Genomic DNA, 13,393 nt, shown 5'->3' on the forward strand with positions numbered 1-13,393 from the left:
TATAGGCTACATCACGTTCACCACCAAAAGTCTAGTTGCCATCCGTCACTGTACATGTGTGCCCCTTTGCCCTTGTACTCCTTTCACCCTCCCCTCACCCCCCGTCCCCTCTGGTAATCACAGATCTGTTCTCTGTATCTATATATGTCTGTTTATCTTCCACATAAGTGAAGTTGTAATTGTCTTTCTCCTTCTGACTTACTCTGCTTAACATAATGCCCTCGAGGTGCATCCATGTTGTTGCAAATGGCAAGATTTCATCTTTTTATGGCTGAGTAGTATTCCATTGTGTGTGTGTGTGTGTGTGTGTGTGTGTGTATGTGTATGTGTATGTGTATGTACATACCACATCATCTTTATCCGTTCATCTGTCAATGGGCAGTAGGTTGTTTCCAAGGCTTGGCTATTGGGATTAATGCTGCAGTGAATATAGAGGTGCACATATCTTTTCAACTTAGCATTTTCGTGTTCTTTGGATACCAGGAGTGGAATAGCTGTATCATAGTAGTTCTATTTTTAATTTTTTGAAGAATCTCTGTACTATTTTCCATAGTGGCTGCACTAATTTATATTCCCACCAGCAGTGTGTGAGGGCTTTCTTTTTTCTGAGAAATTAAATCCTCTGCATCCTCTCCAATGCCTGTTATTTCTTTGTCTTAATAATAGTAACCATTCTGATGGGCATGAGGTGATATCTCATTGTGGTTTTGATTTGCATTTCCTTAATAATTAGTGACGTTGAACATCTTTTCATGTGCCTGTTGGCCATCTGTATATCTTCTTTGGAAAACTGTTCATATCCTCTGCCCATTTTTTAATCGAGTTTTTTTGTTGTTGTATGAGTTCTTTCTATATTTTGGGTATTAACCCCTTACGGGATATGTAATCATATGTCTGGTGCATTCAAGGAATGGCAAGCAAGAAACTAAGTGACTGGAGAAGAGTGAACAAGGGCAAGAGTAGTAAGAGATGAAGTCAGAGAGGTGAATAATGGTGGTGAGGGTGGAGCATATCATGTAGAACTTTTCTAAATCATTGTAAATTCTTTGACTTTTATTTTGAGTGAAAGAGGAGGCCACCAAAAGGTTTTGAAGCAGAGGAGTGATGTTATTTTACTTGACTTTTTAAAGAAGCTGCTGGCTGCCTGCTAGGTTGCGAATAGACTGGGAGCAAGGGTAGAAAGAAGCAGGCACATCAGAGGTTATCACATTAAAGCTGAGAAGAGATGGCTGTAACTCTAACTAAAGTGATAGTAAGGCAGTTGGTGAGAAGTAGTTAATTATGAAAATATTTTGAAGATTTAGGCCAACAGGATTTGCTAATGGATTAGATATGTGCTTTTAGGGAAAGAGAAGAATCAAGCATGATTTCAAGATTTTTGACCTGAATAACTGAAATTACCATCAAAGAGAGTTTAAACTACCGTCAAAGAGATGGAGAAAGCTGCAGGAGGAGTAGGTTTGGGGAGGAGGGAGGGGAGATCAGAAATTCAGTTTTGAACATGTCAGGTTTGAAATGTCTATTAGAAACGTTGACTGAGGAGTTCTATATACAACTTTATATTTCTAGGGAGAAGGCTGGGCTGGAGATAGAAATTTTATAGTCATTAGCTTATAGATATTATTTAAAGTCATGAGACTAGACGCAATTATGAAGGTAGTGAGTGTACACAGAAAATAGAAGAGGACCAAAGACAGTGCCCTGGGGCACTTGATCACTACGGGGTCAGGAGAGGAGCAGAAGCCGGCAAGGGAGAATGAGTAGGAGCAAACAGTGTAGTAGAAGAAAAACCGAGAGAGAGAGGTGGTGTCCTGGAAGCCAAGCAAATAAAGTGTATAATAGAAGGGGATAAAATTCATTCATTCAGCTTATTTTTCTTTGAATACCTGCTGGGTGCAAAGCATTGTGAGAAACTGTACAAATAGATAAAAATCAGTGTCTAATAGTCTTGTAATAAGATGTTTGCATCATGTAATTAATGAGTAAAGAACTCTTCTGTTTGTTTCTGGGACAAAGTTAGTGGTTCCTTTATTTTGAACTATCCGTTGTCCTTACGTGAAACTATCAACTCAAACATAATCCTAGTGAGCCAGACACTGAGCGTGGAAATGTGATATAAAGTATGCCATTTAGAACTGTGCTCTAACACAATTTTTTACTTTTCTGACCTTTTCTCCTACTTTGTAAATCCAGCTTTCACAGCACATTGTCTTTTCTGAGCTAGTTCTCTGATTTTCTTTTCCACTTTGCAAAGATTTTTTTAATGGAAATTTTTAGACTTAAATACTCTGGGAAGCTAAGTGCTCTAAGACAACAAAAGCTGTTGAGATACTCATTTTGAGTCCTTACACCAAAATTAAAGACGCACAGTCAAAATTGAGACCTTGAATTTTTGGCTGTTTCTCAATTCAGTCCATATTCGACACCGTTCTTCCTCTTTAACCTTTCTTTTTTACCTCAGAGTGAGCTCCTTCTCTCTCTCTCATGATTTATTTCCCTAAGTGCTTAATACCGTGCTTGACATATATTAAATGGTCAATAAATATGTTAAACAAAACAAAATTTTGAAATTTTGTAAAGTCCTCATGTCAAAATGATTGTACTGGGGCTGGCCAGGTTGCATAATGGTTAAGTTCACATGTTCCGCTTCAGTGGCCTGGGGTTTGCTGGTTCGGATCCCGGATGTGGACCTCTGCACTGCTTGTCAAACCATGCTGTGGCAGGCGTCCCACATATAAAGTAGCGGAAGATGGGCACGTATGTTAGCTTAGGGCCAGGCTTCCTCAGCAAAAAGAGTAGGATTGGCAGCAGATGTTAGCTCAGGGCTAATCTTCCTCCAAAAAAAAAGACAGATAATACTTTGTATTCATTAGAACTGCTGATATTGTACATACCGGGTAGTCTCATTCAGCAACTTGGCTTCAGCTGATTTTTATAGGCTGACACCTAGTATTATATAGTCCATCTTACCCTCTTTCATGTGCTTTTCAGATCTATATATCTAACCCCTAAATTGTCCTTCAATCACTAGTCCTAAGTTGAGGCCATCATCATTCCTCCTCCTCAATGTTCTGTTGGTGACTGACTGCCCCAGTTGCTCAATCTAGAAATTTGTTTTTACTCTTGATTCCCCCTGCTGTCTTCCTCTTTATATCCAACTGGCTGGTAAACCTTGTTGATTTTATGTCCTGAATCTCTCTGCCTCTTCCTCCCCTGCTCTACTACCCTAGTTCAGGCTCTTTTATCCTTGAATTTTTTGCTTGAGTCATTTATTGTCCTATTACTGCTAGAGCGATCTTTTAAATACTCGGATCTGATCATGTTCTACTCTTGCTCATAATTTAATTATTTCCCACTGCCCAGAGAGTTTAGCAATATAAGTTATCATCCAAATTATTTTTGAGAATTAAAAGAGGTGCTGTTAATATTTATGTCAGAATAATGGGTTAAAGAGAGACTGTCTCAGGTAAACTGAGATGTGTGGTGACCTCACCCAGATGATAACATTAATTTATCCCTTCATTTAGCAAATGATATGTCACACGTAATACTAAAAGCCAAGGTTGTAGAGAGAAATTGAGCATAGTCCCTATTCTTCAATGAGTTAGGAGACAGACCTGAAAGCTTTAGTGAAATGTTGAGGTTATTAGGGACAAAGGTATGGGTAGGGCACTTTGGGACTGCAAGTCGGGGAAGGAAAGATTTCTTGGAGGAGCATTAAATTGGATCTTAAACATTATGAATAACTGGATGATATCCAGAAAAGAGGTCATTTCAGGCAGAGAGCAACAGGAACAAAGGCACTAATGGTGGCAGACGAGGTACATTCGTAGAACAAGAAGCCAATCTGTAAGTCTAGAGCTGGCATTCCCAGTGGAGGTGATATCATCCTCAAAGGGACAGAAATTGGTTTTTAGGGGGGAGTGAAAAAAATCTTAGATATTATTGTGGTTTGTGGTCCTCTAAAACTCACCCCTTACCGGACAAAATCTTATTCCTTAGTACTTAATTCGAGATGCAATGGCAACTAGGAAAAATTGTCTAAAAATGCTCTTTGGGAGGGATGTGATAATGAAAAAAGGTTGCAAAACACTGGGCTAGTATATGAGGTATTGCAAGGGGTGGTACGTGGTGTTGGATGTTAAATGTTGAAGCTGGATGTACTAGCAGGATTGGATCATTTCAGGGATTTAGACTCAATCTTATAAGTAAAGGAGAACCATTAGAAGGTTCAGAGCCTGGAAATAAGATCAGTTTTACAAAGATTGCTCTAAGCATTGTTGAAGATGTATGGGGACAGGGCTGGACCACACTAGAGGCAGGGAGGCTTATAGGTTGGGATGAACATATAACATTTTGTCTAAATCGGGATACTTTTCTGTGTGAAAGGTAAGACTATTAATGATTATATCAAGATAACAGGGAAACCAAGAGATATGTCTGGCTATGGGAAACAAATGCAGTAGGCGGGGTGTGAGATAGTGAGGAGGTAGAACTGGCCAAGATTATCACTGACTGGAGCGAGAGTGTCTGCCTCCCACCAGACTTTTTATTTAAAGTTTGAAATTGACTATAATACACATGCAGTAAAGTCCACATACCCTAAGTATATAGGCAGCTTAATTTACAAATATATTTAGCTACTACCCAAGTGATGATATAGAATATTACTACCACTCCAGAAACTCCCCTTTTGCCCCTCCCAGTGAATACCCTTTCCCAAAGGAAACCGCTATTCTGACATTTTTCAGCATAAATTTGTTCTGCCTGCTTTTCAGCTTCATTTGAGTGGAATCACACAGTGGCAGCCAAGAGGACTGTGAAGCTACGTTAGTTCTTTCTTTGCATTTTACCTTTGGACCGCACTTTGAACCTCCTCTCTTAGGACTTTCCTCTTCATCTGCTTATCCTTTATATCCTGACTCACCCTTTTGTCTACCCTTTTGGACTGTCTGCCTCACTCTGTCCAGGCCTACTCATGGGATAACTGCAGTTTGGGCCCAGATACTCCCTGTCCTTATGTTCCTCTCAAGCCTCTGCAATAGTGTCGGGTCAAGTCTGGCAAAACCTCCTGTCTTTTGCTTGTTGGGAACAGGCTTGGACTGGGTGTGGGAACAAAGCAGAAGTTTAGATAATTTCTGGATCCTGATTTGGGTAACTATGTATAAGAGTGCATTATTATTTTTTTTGCTGACGAAGATTTTCCCTGAGCTAACGTCTGTGCCAGCCTTCTGTTTTGTATATATGGGATGCTGCCACAGCGTGGCCACCGACGAGTGGTGTATGTCTGTGCCTAGGAACCGAACCCAGGCTGCCAAAGTGGAATGCCCTGAACTTAACCACTAGGCTGCAGGGTTGGCCCAAGAGTGTGTTATTAAGGAGCAGAATTAGAGTGGGGAGAAAATTCAGTTTTGGAAAAGGTTTGAGACACAGATAAAGATATTCAGTGAGCGTGTGGAGCTTCAGATCACACGAGGCTCTGGGTCTGAGTTGGTATGAGAGTCTACAGCATATGGGTCTTAGGCGAAGTCATGGGATTGGTAGGATTGCCCAGGGTGAAAAAGCAGTGTGAGAATAGGAGGACAGACCCTTTGGGTGCTCTAATATTAAAGGGATGGGGAAAGGAAAGGAAAACTGCAAAAGAGAATGAAAAGAAATTGTTGGAGACGTAGAAGGAAAACAGAAGAGTGCTGTTACAGGAGGGCTTTTCAGAAAGAAGTCCCGAATAACTAATGTCAGATACTGTAGAGAGTTCAAGAAAAGTTAGGACTGATACATTCTTTGGATTTCTTCTGTTAGAATGATATCAGTGGACTGATTAGTAAAGAGCCTGATTGCAGTGGATTGAAGAGAGAATAAGACTCAAGAAAGCGAAGGCGGCAAGTATACTGTTTGTGAGTTTAGCTCTGATGGGAAGGAGAAAGATAAAGTCCACCATGATCTTCTGCCTGTATTCTCGCCTTATCATTCCCCACCCCAAACAGATGCATTTTAACTACTTATAAGTATCCTAACACAGTACTTCTCAACCTAGGCTATATCTATTTCTCGATGTGGGGTATTTTTTTTTTTTTTTTAAAGATTTTATTTTTTCCTTTTTCTCCCCAAAGCCCCCTGGTACATAGTTGTGTATTCTTCGTTGTGGGTTCTCCTAGTTGTGGCATGTGGGACGCTGCCTCAGCGTGGTCTGATGAGCAGTGCCATGTCCGCGCCCAGGATTCGAACTAACGAAACACTGGGCCGCCTGCTGCGGAGTGCGTGAACTTAACCACTCGGCCACGGGGCCAGCCCAATATGGGGTATTTTTTTTTAATGCCCAGGTCTACCCTTCATTTCTTGAATTAGAACCTTCTGGAATGGAGTGTGAAGCATTGGTATTTATAGAGAGCTTCTTAAGTAGTTCTGATATATAGACAGAGGTGAGAAGCATTGTCCATTGTGCCATATTCTCCTGTCTCCGTGCTCCACATAGGATGGCAAAGTATGGTGCAGTGTTTGTGGTCCTGGAATTTTGTGTTTAGACACGCCTACTTCAAATCTGGGCTCCAGCACTGGGAATTTGAGCCATCCTAGGCAAGTTACCTAACTTCTTTAAGATTGACTATCTTTTGGGGATTGTTGTGTGGATTGAATGAGACAGTATATGTATTTAGCAAAGTGCCTGTCATAACGAACGCTCAATAAACGGTAGCCGTACGTGATAGATCGCTATTTCCTCTGACTGCTAAGTCATCCTCTGGCTTGACAAATTTAAACTCCTCACTGAAATCTCATCTCCATTGCTCACCTGCAAAATTGTGTGTTTTTCCTTCCTCACTTTTCCACTCCTTCTTTTTGTTCCCAGGATACTTTGCACCTTCCTCTGCCATTACAGTAATTACTGTACTGTGTTATGATTTTGATTATTTTTGTCTCTGGCTGCGCTGTATCCTTATTTACCAGTTTCCATCATGCAAAACTTGGCATATAGTAGGTACCTAAATATTTGTAGAGTAAATGACTTTAAAAAGAAAAGGAATGTGAAAAATATTGTTCCCCTACCATTCTAATAGTGATTTCTATTGGTCTAATATTTGAAGTACTGAGATAAAAAGACTGATGAAGTTTGGCAAAATGGCAAAATTTGCTATTAATATTCTCCTACTAAAACATGAATAAAGTACAATTACCACAAACAAACTATGTGTTTTACCTGGCAGTTCTTTAGAGACAACACAGATAGAGGAAAGTTAGTATACCTTGAAACGGTAACTCCTTTTTTATATGGCTTTAAAACACATTTGCAGGAAACTTCACAGAGAAATGCAGATAGATGCCAGTTTTAACTTTTTGTATGCTTTTAATCAGATGACTTAAAACTTTTGCTGGGCAAAAATTTCATACTCAACTAGGTGCTAAAATAATTGCCTATTTACAATCAGAGTAAGATTTTTTTTAAAGTAGCTTATTTTTTTTAACCAAAAATTAGGGAGGTAGAACTGAAAGAAGGTAAAATTTAGTATTCTTGTAATTAATCATTAATCTGTTTCAGAATTTAGAATAATGGTCTTTAAATATACTCTTGTAGAGGTTTTTTCTGAATTGGCAAAAGAGCACCATTGTACTTGGAGTCGTTTTTGAGTGAGTCACTGTGCACATCCCTGAGGGTGACAGAACAAAGATTCTCTTGTGCTTTTCTATAGCAGATGCACATTCAGAGGACTCCTTGGGAAGTAAAAGAATTTATTTATGCTTATGGGGCCCTTTGACCTTCATTTGAAAGCTCAACTGGATAGAAAGGGAATGTTAGATCTGGATGTGGCCTTTAGGCACCTTATTTTACATGTATTGGAGATTTCCAACTTGAGGAAAAAAACTGGGCATCCAGGAGTTTAGACACCGTAAGATTTTGTTTGTGAGAGAATTGCATAGAGAAGGAGCAGCCAGGCATGATGAGTTTGACTATATGACAAAGTCCTGTCCTTTGGAACAGATACAGTGATTGTGAACTATATAACATTATGGTTATCATTTGCCTTTACCTTGGACCAGCCTGTGTAAACTTAGGTCTGACTGTAAGTAAAAACTAAACAAGCCATTTTATTAAGAACTTGAGGTTATTGAGGCATAAGCACCTCCTATTTGATGTTCTCCACTACTAGATGTTCTCTACCACTTTGCCATAAACTGAAACTTTTGGCAGTTGGAAGGCTTCAGGGTTTAGCATATGGCAGAGACAGTGGGGCTCATGGGACAGGACAGTTAGTTCTCAGCAGAAGTAGCAACACTGCCTAGCACGTGTTTGTGAGCATATATATAGCATTCCCAGAAATACTTGGTGGGGTCAAGAGCTAGTGAAATGAGTTGCATACAGGATAAAGGAGCTGCACTCCACAGAGGTAAAATGTCTTGCTCAAGGTCACATGATTCATCAGTGACTTCCTCAGTCCACTAGCACCCCTCTGCTTTCTGTTTATCAGAACAGTGAACTTTAGGCTATATTTTAAGCTTTGAACTTTTGTTTCTGTACTGACGTTTACATAGATGCTTAATATTTTCCTAAATAAGTGTCTTGTTTAATCTTGCCTGTGCTATGTGAAGTACCCTAGGGTGTCTGTGTCAGATTAATGGACATTTATAATTCTCAGATTTTATATAGAATGAAAACTGGTGAACTTGATATGTGATTTCTTATACCATTCTGTTCTGTAACTTAGACTTTTGTTTTCAGAGGATGGTAACCTAGTTTGGCTTCTTAAAAGCATTCAACTGATATGAGAAGGCTTCATCATAGTAAATTGTTTAGTAAAGAGTTTATGAGTGTCACACGTGCTGAGTGGAGTTCGGATTATTTATGAGCTCCTTAAATGATTCTGAGGCTTAAATGATTCTAAAAAGCACTGTTTTTAAATGCCAGGAATGAAAGATTAAAGTTCTTTCGTTAGGAGAGGAGATAGGCAAATACACAGACAGTTAAAATACTGGCTGGTTAAGCACTTTGATAGTTGTAAATATCAGGTGCTCAGGAGTTTGTAGGACAGTTGGGAGAGAGGAGTAAAGGGTAGGCAGGTACCATTCAAGTTGTTTTAAAAAAGGGAACCCTGTCTTGAGTATAGATAAGAATATGTGAAAGTTAGATGAAGAAGGGACGATATGTGTTTCCTGAAAAGGGAACAGCATTTGCCAAGGCCACAAGATGCGCTTGGCACAAACATCCAAGTTGCCTGGGCAGCTGGAACATCGGGACAAGAATTAATAGTAGAATAGATGAGGCTGGAGGCGTGGTTAGGATTCAGATTGTGGAAGACCGTGTTCTCCTTATTGAGGAGTTTGTATTTGCTTTTTAGAAAGATAGCTCTGACAGCACTATGACAAATGGATCACAGGCCGGAGTAGAGGCAAGAAGGCTGTTTTCTGTTATCTAGTGAGAAATAGTGAATCCCTAAACTGCTCCAGTTGGGATGGTAAACAGAGATGTTTAGGAAGTAGAATTGACAGATTCCTGGCTGGAGCCATTGAAGGTAAGTACTGTCACCTAAATCAGGGAACCTGGGGAGCAAGATACAGGTAGGGGTGTATGGATAATGAGTTTAGCTTTGGATGTATTGAACTCGAGATGCTAATGGGTCACCAAGGTGAAAGTGTTCAGTGTGTAGTAGGAAGTGTGGGTTGTAAGTTTACTAAAGAGCTCTGGGAAATGCAATACAAATATGGACGTCATTAGCCTGTATATGGTAATTGAAGCTATGGATGTGAAGGATATTGCTGATGGTGGAGAGTCTCCAGTAAAGAAAGGATAGATGTCACAGCTCTGGGAATATAACCTTTATAAACGTTGAAGGGAAAAAGGAAAGAAGGTGAAGCCTGTGAGGGAGACTGAGGAGCAGCTGGAGCAGAAAGGTGGTAATAGCAATAAGAATGGTTAAGACTTGTATGCTGTGGTCTTTATCGGATGCCTATCACTGTTATAAAACCTTTATACACTTTTAATCCTTTCAAAAACTCTCTGAAGTTATTATCCACATTTTACATTTTGGAAAATGGAATCACAGAGAAATTAATTTGTCTAAGTTCACACTTCTGGGAAATAGTTAAGTTAGGATTCAGCCCTAGGCATTCTGATTTCACATTCTGGGCTTGTAACCGTTGCTGTTTTCTCATTAGGACAAAAACCCAGAGAAAACCACCTTACAGAAGGGATGGGAGGAACAAGATATCAGAGGTGGGAGTGAATGAATGATGAATGTGTCAGCAGTCAAATACTATAGAGAATGTGAAGAAAGATAAGAATTGAAAAGTGCATGTGGGATTGGGATTAGCAAATCTTGAGTGACTTCTTAATATGTAGTGGGATGAGAAAAGTAAACTTCAGACTATAGTTTGAACTTGTAAGTATTGGATGCTTGCTCTTGTGACGCATTCTCATTTCAGTTATTAATTTTTGGAATTCTAATGTTTAAGCATATAATTTGAGACTTTCATCTCTAAAAACTAAAATTTCAGAGTATAATTTTTTTTTCTTGTGAGAAAGATTGACTGTGAAGTAACATCTGTTGCCAGTCTTCCCCTTTTTGCTTAAGGAAGGTTATTGCTGAGAACATCTGTGCCAGTCTTCCTCTATTTTGTATGTGCAACGCTGCCCCAGCATGGCTTGATGAGCGGTGTATGGGTCTGTGCCTGGGATCTGAACCCATGAACCCTGGACTGCCCAAGTGGAACATACAGAATTAACCACTACACCACTGGCTAGCCCCCAGAGTATAATTTTTAATGTTAGTTTTTATTAAGAAAATTTAATATTCAAGTAATTTAGTCTGTCAACATATTTTAGCCTAGAAATAAAAAGTTTCAGTTTACTGTGAGACACGTACACTCAAATCTATAGCAAGACAAGACTAGATTCTAATATAGTGATGGAATGAGGTAGGCTTTTCCAGAGAACATTGCTGGGGGCAGTGTGTCATGGACAAAGATCAACATATGGTGATGATCAGGGATGCATGGGAAAAGATAATAAAAAAAAGTGCAGATCATTAAACAAGACTTGAAATTTAAGTAAAGTTAGAAATATCTGTTACCACATGGAAAAAGGAAATAGTCATGTGTTCTCCACCCCCCTTCTTTGTATTTTGAAAAATTTAAAACTAAATTTAAAATAAATTTAAAATGTTACAAGAATAGTGCCCTTAATTATATACCCTTCATTCACAGTAATATTTTGCCATATTCTCTCTAGCATATCACTTTCTCTCTATCATCTACTTTATTTTGCTAAACCAATTGAAAGTAAGTTGCAGACCCGATGACACTCTCCCCTCACCGTTATCACCAAGGTGTCTCCTATAGTTTTATTTTTCAATCCAGGATCCAGTCAAGGTACATGACATCTGGTTGTCATGTCTCTTTAGTCTCCTTTGATCTACAACAGTCCTCCTGCCTTTTTCTTTCGTTCGTAAATGTGACTTTTTGAAGAGTCTGGCCATTTGTCTTCTAGAATGTTTCGTAACTTGGATTCATCTGGTTTCTCATGATTAGATTCAGTTTAAGTCATTTTCTTGAGAAACTACATAGGTGGTATTGTGTCCTTCCTGTATTGCCCCATCAGAAGATAGATTTTATTAGTTCTTTCCATTATTGGGGATGCTAAATTTGATCACCTGTATCTCTTTGTTGTAAAGGTACAATGCTGTAAATTATAAGTGATCCTTGAGGTGATACTTGGAGAATGTATGGCTATCTCGTTTTCCAAGTGTTTCACCTAGTGGCATTTATTGATGATCCTTGCCTAAATTAACTGTTACTTTGCTGTTACACAGTGATAATTTCTAGTTGTATATTCCTTCTACATCTGTTACCTGGTGTTCTGTATAGAAGAATTTTCCCCACCTTCCCCTCTCCTCCTCCTTTTTTTCTTAAAAAAAAATTACGAATTCAAGGGTTAGTTTTTAATTTTTAATATTGTAATTATTTTTTTGATTATTAGATTACCCCATATTTAGCTAGTGGGAGCCCTTTCAAAGTCAACTCCTATATCCTTTTGTCATGACCCCATTAGTCTTTAAGTAATACCTTACTTTCTGGTGCAAAAAGGTGTTTCAGACTTGTACTTTCCTTGCTTTAGTACTACTGAAGTCAGCCATTTATCCAAGGAACCCTGGTTTGTTTTAGCAGGAAGTGGTGTTTAGAGACCAAGGTCTGGACTCCACGTGTAGTAAGTGTTTTATAGGTCTTTACTGCCATTTTGCAGAATATATTTACCCCACCATGGCTAAGAAAACCAATGGAATGGAATTCTATGTTTAATCTATGGTCTTGTTAACTTGGAGATATTGTTGAAAATCTTTAAAATAGCTTAGTAGTCTACTGAATGTAATTTAATCCTTGTAATTTTATGATCCAAACATATATAAACAATATATTTGTTAACTGTTTACCACATGGTAGTCTCTGTGCTACACATTTAATAAGCATTTTTTTTAATGTTCAAAGGGAAGTAGTTTATCATTCCTATTGTGAGATAATAAACATTAAGCAAATTATCCACGGTTACATGGTTAGTAATTGCTAAGGGAAGAATTTGAACCTAGGGCTGTCTCCAGAGTCCAAGTTTTTAACCACATTGTTAGACTGCCTTCAGCTGCAGAATATATATGTATCTTGGGATTGAATCTGTACTGACCTTAGGATCCATCCGGACAGGTTTTTTTGTTGTTAAAATTCCTGGGATGGACATGTTTTCCAAGTAAAAAAGATAATGAGTAAAATATCTTGGTTAATGAGTGTTTTAGATAATTGATGTTGTATTGAAAGTTGTATGTGATGAATTAAGTATATCATAGATAAGAAATTTACTAGTTTTAGACTTTAAGAAACAGAAAAATGCAGAATTGCTCTGAGCATCTCAATTTGAGTTTTCCAAGTTTTGGTTGGTTTTCTAAGCATGTGTACAATGGCAGTCAGCAGAATTGAGAGATGGAGTTACTCTGAGAGCAGCACACTGCTTGGCACAGCATTGAGGAAGGGGATAAAAATTCCAGCCTGCTTAATTAGAAGTATATATTTAAAGGGCTCATTAATTCTTGTACATGCAGAGCTGTAAATATGAATTTAATATTTCATTTAACAATGAAATTGAAAACCCATAGAATATACCTACAGTGAATGCATTAGGTATAGATTATTTGAAGGGTGTAAAAAGATAACTGCTTCCTGGTAGGATGGCAGTGGTCCCACCCACCTCAACTTGCCCATCTTCACTCTTGTAACTGACTGACTGAAAGGGTATGGCTGATGTATTTTAGGAAGTACTGAGTCATCACCACTAGCTCACCTTTTTTTCCCCAGGTGAAACCCATTATTTTATTCTCTAATCCTGAGCTGGTGTTGGTTCTTCTGTTACCACTGGATAATTTTT

General features: G+C 38.7%; 1 protein-coding gene across 21 annotated transcripts in view; it reads left to right on the plus strand.

Moving 5' to 3' along the window:
• Positions 1-13,393, plus strand: part of RAPGEF6 (Rap guanine nucleotide exchange factor 6) — a 201,485-nt gene that overhangs the window by 2,847 nt on the left and 185,245 nt on the right. Inside the window, exon 1 of one of the 21 annotated variants that reach the window (XM_070232670.1) lies at positions 9,234-9,500. The gene's annotated coding sequence lies outside the window, so the exon portion shown is untranslated. 21 annotated transcript variants of the gene reach the window in all.

The sequence above is a fragment of the Equus caballus genome, chromosome 14, assembly GCF_041296265.1.
Source record: "Equus caballus isolate H_3958 breed thoroughbred chromosome 14, TB-T2T, whole genome shotgun sequence".
NCBI lineage: Eukaryota > Metazoa > Chordata > Mammalia > Perissodactyla > Equidae > Equus > Equus caballus.